The 7418-nt window shown below is 45.1% G+C and overlaps 1 non-coding gene across 1 annotated transcript; it reads right to left on the bottom strand.

The window, feature by feature from the left end:
* Positions 1-1246: 1246 nt before the first annotated feature.
* On the bottom strand, positions 1247-1321 carry Trnas-cga (transfer RNA serine (anticodon CGA)). The gene has a single exon. It is a non-coding gene; the product is annotated as a tRNA-Ser (tRNA).
* Positions 1322-7418: the final 6097 nt, after the last annotated feature.

Here is a 7418-nt window from a genome sequence, read left to right as displayed (position 1 = left end):
TAGATGTTTCATAAGGCATAATCTGTGATTATTATTTAGAGATCAGTGTGTAAATAGGTTCATGTCGCCAGATCGTTGAAGTCTGCCTCCCGAAAAATTTCCTTCATTACATAAGCAACACATGTGAAACAAGTAGGCATATTAAATACACCTGTATATCTACCGCGTAAAATACTGCCTTGAAGGATAAATGAGAGAGGGAAATTTCCTGGAAGCTGTACACTTGTGACGTGGTGAAGAAATCGCACACACACGCGCGCACACACACACGCACACGCACACACACACACACACACACACACACACACACACACACACACACACACACAAACGCGTCCGCGCACGCGTGGCCCCTACATGTGCTGACACCAGTTAATCGATTATTCTTCCTTTAATCGTCCACAATAAGACCACTACACTTTACCACACATGACCATTACAGTCGCTTACATTCAACAGGCACGCTGAAGACAACATGGCTGATCCCGGCGGAGGTTCGAATCCTCCCTCGGGCATGGATGTGTGTGCTTGTCCTTAGGATAATTTAGGTTAAGTAGTGTGTAAGCTTAGGGACTGATGACCTTAGCAGTTGAGTCCCATTAGATTTCACACACATTTGAACATTTTTTTAAGACAACACTTACAATAATTGAACGAAAGTTGCAGTTGTGCGTGAAAGTTGAAAATCTTTCCGGTTGGGCAGCTTAACATAACTCTATGTAAGCCATCCTACAGAGTCACTCGACTTTCTTTCCAATAGAATATCATGAAATAAAGAGCATCGTGGAAGTGGGCATCAGATAAATACTTCCATCTTCAACCGTGTTCTGCAAGCAACCGTGCTATGTGGCACTGTATACCTAACTTCCTGGCAGATTGAAACTGTGTGCCGGACCGAGACTCGAACTCGGGATCTTTGCCTTTCGCGGGCAAGTGCTCTACCAGGTGGGAGACGAGATACTAAAAGAATTGAAGCTGTGAAGACGGGTCTTGAGTCGTGCTTGTATAGCTCAGTTGGCAGAGCACTTGCCCGCGAAAGGCAAAGGTCCCGAGATCGGATCTCAGTCCATCACACAGTTTAATCTGACAGGAAGTTTCATGAAACCTTGCAGAACTAGCACTCCTGAAAGAAAGGATATTGCGGAGACATGGCTTAGCCAAGGCCTGGAGGATGATTCCAGAATGAGATTTTCACTCTGCAGTGGAGTGTGTGCTGATATGAAACTTCCTGGCAGATTAAAACTGTGTGCCGGACCGAGACTCGAACTCGGGACCTTTGCCTTTCGCGGGCAAGTGCTCTACCAACTGAGCTACCCGAGCACAACTCACGTCCCGTCCTCACAGCTTTAATTCTGCCAGTACCTCGTCTCCTACCTTCCAAACTTTACAGAAGCTCTCCTGCGAACCTTGCAGAACTAGCACTCCTGAAAGAGTGGATATTGCGGAGACATGGCTTTGCCACAGCCTGGGGAATGTTTCCAGAACGAGATTTTCACTCTGCAGCGGAGTGTGCGTTGATATGAAACTTCTGGAAACATCCCGCAGGCTGTGGCTAAGCCATGTCTCCGCAATGTCCTTTCTTTCAGGAGTGCTAGTTCTGCAAGGTTCGCAGGAGAGCTTCTGTAAAGTTTGGAAGGTAGGAGACGAGGTACTGGCAGAAGTAAAGCTGTGAGGACGGGACGTGAGTTGTGCTCGGGTAGCTCACTTGGTAGAGCACTTGCCCGCGGAAGGTAAAGTTCCCGAGTTCGAGTCTCGGTCCGGCACACAGTTTTAATCTGCCAGGAAGTTTCATATCAGCACACACTCCGCTGCAGAGTGAAAATCTCATTCAGGAAGTTTCATATCAGCGCACACTCCCCTGCAGAGTGAAAATCTCGTTACTGGATACGTAATTTGCCGGTCTGCACTACCGAACGTTTAGTGAATATAGACTGCTGGGAAAAAATTCAACACACTTAAGGACAAGGTGGTCATATTGACAAATGAGGTGACAGATAGTTACTCATTTTTTCCAGTTATGATAACAAATTAAGACCGAGTGAAACACATGTGTCACTGTAAAGGGTACCGAAACGGTCGCATCAATACACAGTGTACCACATTCCGGTGGCAACGCAGACATTTATTCTCGCATACAAAAGATCGTAAAGGTACCGAATGGCAACCTACGATAGATTCTCAAGCATCTTGCGCCTTTTGTTGTAATTCGTCAATATTCTGAACAGTATTTAACTGACGAGAGATCTGGTTGTCTTGATGGCCACAGCACTTGCTGTACACCACGAAAAGCACGTTACGACGCAGCAGCCGTGTGTGCACGTGCGTTGCTCTGCTGAAAAAGCACATCCCCTTCCTATCGAAGAAATGGCATTAACACAGGACACTGCAAACACGCCATGTTTGATCGCCGTATTTGACCACGAGTTGTGACAGGTAATCCCCATATCAGGAAACCTGTGTTGGCACCTGAGCGTCGTGGGCGAATGTACTCTTGAATAGACAGCTCACTAGAGCCATAACATACTCGTAGACGTCCATCACTCACTCAGAACAGGACCCACTGTCATCACTGAAGATAACAGAGCGCCATTCCGTTCTCCAGTCAACTCTTTCACGACACGAGAATAGCCGTGCTCGGCGGTGTCATAGTGTCAGATGTAGCCTGCTCAGAGGAACACGTCATCATAATTCTTCTGCAGGCAGTGGGTTCCCAAAAGTCACGGATGACGCAGCGGGTGCATCATGTGCCTGGATATTATCCATGTGTGATGTTCGGTCGGCCTAGGCTGCTCGCACAATGCGTCAATCTTGCCGTCCGCCTGTACTTACACGGTCGCCCAGAACCTGATCTACAGGTGTTGGAATATTTCACAGTCTTCTGTTGAAAGGAGCGATACGCCAGCGATACAATGTGCTCAACTTACACAGCAGTCGTCCATTCTTGTATCCGCAGGCCCACAGTGGGACCACGTTCAAATGTCTGAAGTTGTTCACCAGGAGTACGTACTCGCCGATGAGGCACGGTTGTACTCTAGAACGAAACACTGCTCTTCTCTTAACTCAGCATAGATAATACCTTCAGAGTCAATACACAGAGCACACACACAACCCCCTGGAGCGCCATCTGACCGTCGACGTCCATGACAAATGAATTATTAATCCTACAAGTCCTCAGTACTCTGCCGCCATAACACAGTCGTTGAGGGGTGGCATTTTTTCCGCCATCTCCATTATGATGATTACTTACTTTGTAGAGAGATAACGTTATACAGGGTGTTCGGAAATTCCCGTTACAAACTTCTAGAACTTGTAGAGGGGAGTAAGTACATAACATTTTGAAAAGGAAGCCACGTCTGCAGACGTGTCCGCAGCAGTTTGAAAACATGTTTGCTAGGTGGGTTTTCAACAGGTGAGTCATGGTGGGGGTGCTTATGCCGGATTGGCTGACGTCATTTGACGCCTGTCTTACACCTCACACCTGTTTTGAACCTCATTAAACTGTCTGTTAGTGTTAGAGGTGGTATTGAATGGGGGAGGTATGGATGCAATTATTGGTCATCCGTAGCATACCAGACGGTACAGGGAGCAACACCATTGCACGCACAATTGCTCGTGTACTCGATGACGAGTTCTCTTCAACAAGGTGCAGTACGACCTCTTCCAATTCAGGTGTGCGGCGACTCCTTGGATTACCCCAGTCACGGCAGCTGACGGTGAAGGTACCCTTTCTCGAAGCCGTTGCATAATTGTAGCGACTAGGATATGCGATGGAGTCGGAGGGTGCAGAGAACGATCTCGATAAAAGCAACGAGCAGCTCTTTCATTGCCATGAGCTTCGCCATTCAGAAGGATCATATCGGTGTATTCTGTAAACGTATGCTCAACCCTATTGCTGTAATGAGGCTCGAATCAAGTCAGAGAGGTAGGACAGATGTCAAATGACATCCACCAATACGACTTAAGTGCCCGCAGTATGACTACCCTGTTCCAAACGTTTTTCCATCGACTGTAGCACGGGAACGGTACGTATCCGGAAATAGATTCCTGTTCAAAATATTATGTACTCACTCCCCTCTATAAGTCCTAAAAGTTTGTGACGAGAATTTCCGAACATCCTATGTGGGTTTCCTAACTTGTCTAAAAAGATAATCTCCGGTAACTCGAGCATTAAGCCATTTGCGACACTCAACGTCTTTCCATTAACGTTTGTCGCAGGAGTTTCTTGACAAGAAATACCGAGTGAGGTGTGGCAACGTTACGACACTGGTCGTATGTTGGAGGAATGTCATTCAAATCTGCGTCCGTAATTTCCCTAAAAACTTTAAAGCGACTGTCGGGATGGTTCTGTGTAAAAGGCTCGGCAAGTTTTCTTGTCTCATCCTAGCTTGTGCTCAGTCTCTGATGACCTTGTCGTCTAAGAGACGTTAAACCCTGGCAGTCCTTCCTTTCTCTTACAGACGGTTTAAGATGCCTTGTTTGCCGTGTCACAGAAGCTGTCGTGCCCCGACTGGCAGCGGTTGACCGTGAATGATATTTTTGCTAGGACAGAACCCCAACGGAGCATACACTTGGAGTAGCTACGTTGAACAAGCGTGAATAATCAGAATACTATTCCACAAACTCAGGTTGACAAAGCACTACCCGGAGGACGATAACACTTCCACTGTCTTCTTCTAATGAATCTGTCATCTGTATTTCCCACAGCAAAACTTACGCCATCGTTCTACTTTAAACAGCATGTTGTTATCAATGGAGAGACGTCTACAGACGTTAAGGTAACCTCTGGCGTGCCACAGGGGAGTGTTATGGGACCATTGCTTTTCACAATATATATAAATGACCTAGTAGATAGTGTCGGAAGTTCCATGCGGCTTTTCGCGGATGATGCTGTAGTATACAGAGAAGTTGCAGCATTAGAAAATTGTAGCGAAATGCAGGAAGATCTGCAGCGGATAGGCACTTGGTGCAGGGAGTGGCAACTGACCCTTAACATAGACAAATGTAATGTATTGCGAATACATAGAAAGAAGGATCCTTTATGATAGCGGAACAAACACTGGTAGCAGTTACTTCTGTAAAATATCTGGGAGTATGCGTGCGGAACGATTTGAAGTGGAATGATCCTATAAAATTAATTGTTGGTAAGGCGGGTACCAGATTGAGATTCATTGAGAGAGTCCTTAGAAAATGTAGTCCATCAACAAAGGAGGTGGCTTACAAAACACTCGTTCGACCTATACTTGAGTATTGCTCATCAGTGTGGGATCCGTACCATATCGGGTTGACGGAGGAGATAGAGAAAATCCAAAGAAGAGCGGCGCGTTTCGTCACAGGGTTATTTGGTAACCGTGATAGCGTTACGGGGATGTTTAGCAAACTCAAGTGGCAGACTCTGCAAGAGAGGCGCTCTGCATCGCGGTGTAGCTTGCTGTCCGGGTTTCGAGAGGGTGCGCTTGTTGATGAGGTATCGAATATATTGCGTCCCCCTACTTACACCTCTCGAGGAGATCACGAATGTAAAATTAGAGAGATTCGAGCACGCACGGAGGCTTTCCGGCAGTCGTTCTTCCCGCGAACAATACGCGACTGGAACAGGAAAGGGAGGTAATGACAGTGGCACGTAAAGTGCCCTCCGCCACACACCGTTGGGTGGCTTGCGGAGTATAAATGTAGATGTAGATGTAAATCGCTCCAGCTAGGTATTGGCCCGTTGTGATTCATTCAGTGTTTGCCCGACGCCGGTGCAATAAAATAATATCGAGTCTTTTCAATTATTTCTATGCACGGCGTCACATTTGATGTGTCTGAGTGTCAGTGACAAGTGTCAAACGTTGATTACACTGGTCAACGAACAAACACTTTTTTATTACTTCCTGTTACATATAGCTAAATCATACAGATATTTTGGGCACTGAATTCATAAATGATGTCAGATTTTTTTTTATCACGTAGTGTTTTGTCACAATCAGACTTCGTTATAAATTAGAGAATTAGCTAAAACTTGTAATTTTAATTAGAAGAAATTTTCATTAAGAACGAAAATACTGAAGTGTAAGCATGAAAACCCCCCTTTGCCACAAGGGAACTTTGGCTCCATTGACTTACAATTCTTTTCTTTCTTCTTCTTCAAGCATATAATGCACTTTTTCTCGAACAGTTGGATTTGTGCGTCTCGGTGAAATGATTAATAGGAGGCTCCCATAATGCTCGTGTTCCACTTCTTTGACGTGTTTATAGAAACGTTAATCTTAATCCTCTCCGACAACAAAATTTTCTGGAGCGTGGGTAAGGGGGGAGGGTGGGGTTGAGGGGGAAAATCCAGGTAATTGTGAATCTTAAGGCTCATCAGCTTATGTCAGTGAATTCTTCCAGCTTGTTAGCTACAACAGATGCATAATTATTTTATTATTTTATTTGAAATTTGTTCACAGTTGCAAAGAAATTTTTAATGAGTTCGTGCACACTGAAATTATCAGTTAATGGATTATTTTCTTTATAGCCATACAGTTTCGGTCTTAGCCCATTTTCCGGTAGCTAGATACTTTTATTGAACTTACGATCACCAACATCTGCGAAACCAAACCATTACCAGACCGCACTTTCCTGGTACAAAATGTGTGATGCTCTTTGATAGTCTCCCTCGAGCGCGACTATGTTACTTGTCGACAGTGTTCAGCAAACTGTAATGTTCAAGTGATTCACTTTCCTCTTAAATGGAACGTTGTCTTATCACAGAATACCAAACATGAAAGAAATTTGTTATTCTTTGTCTCCATTACCGAATGAATTCAGAAAAACCATGTGTTGTTATCACCAACATGAAGGAATTGTAGCTATTGAATCTTGTAGGGTTTGAAAGGCACACGTCGCCGCGAAACACTACAAGCACATGAGGAATGGATAACTCTGGTTTGTAGGACTAATAGACTGCTGTGGACTCTGTGCAAAACTCTGTTAAATGTGCTCTAAGTCGTAACACGTTCAAGCCGTCGCTGAGAATTATCTTTCTCGCTTTCCTTCATCTGGCGGCGCTGCTTTTCCTCTTTCTCGCTACTGTTTTAATATATTGACCTTTTATTTAGAAATGACGCAAATCCATTCCCTTGAAACAAGAGAGACGACATAAAATAACGACAGATTATGAGATCTTATTTATCCAGAAAAATGTCTCGTTGAAATGTCTCACAAAATTATATTCACAGATGTTCGTTGCGCCTGGCTGATACGTAATACATCATACCGCGTTGTGATGCTGGTAGCATAGTTTGTACAGCCGAGCGTGAGCCACCGGTCGTATAGGCCGCCGCCCGATGGGAGGCTCTGGGAGTGAGCCACTGGTGGTACACGCCGGCGTGAACGTGTTAAACAAGCACACGGAAGCAACTTGTAGATTTACCCTTGTACAAACAACCAATATC

Source organism: Schistocerca cancellata, chromosome 2 (assembly GCF_023864275.1).
Source record: "Schistocerca cancellata isolate TAMUIC-IGC-003103 chromosome 2, iqSchCanc2.1, whole genome shotgun sequence".
Taxonomy (NCBI): Eukaryota; Metazoa; Arthropoda; class Insecta; order Orthoptera; family Acrididae; genus Schistocerca; species Schistocerca cancellata.
The sequence above is the reverse complement of the archived record's forward strand: the minus strand, read 5'-3'. Positions and strand labels throughout refer to the sequence as shown.